Source organism: Chrysochloris asiatica, unplaced genomic scaffold, assembly GCF_000296735.1.
Source record: "Chrysochloris asiatica unplaced genomic scaffold, ChrAsi1.0 scaffold00258, whole genome shotgun sequence".
Lineage (NCBI taxonomy): Eukaryota > Metazoa > Chordata > Mammalia > Afrosoricida > Chrysochloridae > Chrysochloris > Chrysochloris asiatica.
In genome coordinates this window covers 4,000,751-4,001,857 of record NW_006408776.1, presented here as the reverse complement: position 1 = coordinate 4,001,857, position 1,107 = coordinate 4,000,751, and positions in this window count along the sequence as shown.

Below are 1,107 nucleotides of genomic sequence, written 5' to 3'. Positions count from 1 at the left end.
AACCAGGCTCTACAGCACTTAATAACAATCATTCTATGATTAAAATCGACCATAAATGTTACTAAGAATTTTGAATGGTGTGATACAGGATGAAGTTTATGGGGGAGAGGGAAACAGGAAGAGGATGGTGCCGTGAATTACCGCATTAGGTGAAAGCAACCCTAGAGATGCTGCTGTGTTTATTGAGTAGATGTAATTGCAATAGGCAGTGTCAACCTAAACTAATCATCAGGAAGACCTTCCCAAGAGGGAACAGTGGACGTGAGCTATACAGATGATTGTTATGTTAATTTCTTAGGAGATAGCTCCAGGACTTATGCAGATTCCAGGGACCATCCATTGTGGAAACAGATGAGCAGAATCAACTCAAAGGCAATGGATTTTAAGGATAGGCCATGCATTTTCCAGTCAGAGCCTGGGGTTCCTGCTCATTGAAACTGATAACTCCACATAGATAACTGTAAAAGTGCCCAGTAATGCTTAAGGCAAAACTTCTCCACACTATACTGCTTAACTAGGCTATTGTTTGTCTTGAAAGTGACTTGGAAAACAGTTTCTTAACATCTCAAGTGTCAAAAGAACACCCAAGGGCAGATGACCTGAGTGGTGGCTCCAACTTCATGGATTTAGAAATCTGGATTTCAGGAGAATGAAAATGTATTTATTATGAGTAGATGTGATCCCTGAACTTGGTCATACTGGACTAGTCAGGATACTTTGGTTGGAGTGATGATGGATTCCCAACTGAAATGAGCTAAACACCACCATCAACAACCACCAAGGGGAATTTATCCAAAGACACTGGAGTGTCTTCGGTGGCTCAAGGAGAGCAAGGAGACTGGGTCTCAGGAAGGCATGGATGCAGGATCTCAAATACCATCCTGCACCCTCTGCAAACTGCCCTTCCTGCTGGAGCACGTCTGCTTCCTTCCTTCCTTCACTCAGCAGATCAAACCCTGAGTCCTCATTTGTCAGGAGGTCTCCAACAGAGACAGAAAAACACTAGTTACCACGGACTCATGGTGAGCCCATCCGTGTCAGAGTCAAATTGTGCTCCACAGGGTTTTCAGTGGCTTTTTTTTTTTTTTCTTCTTTTTTCTGAAAGTC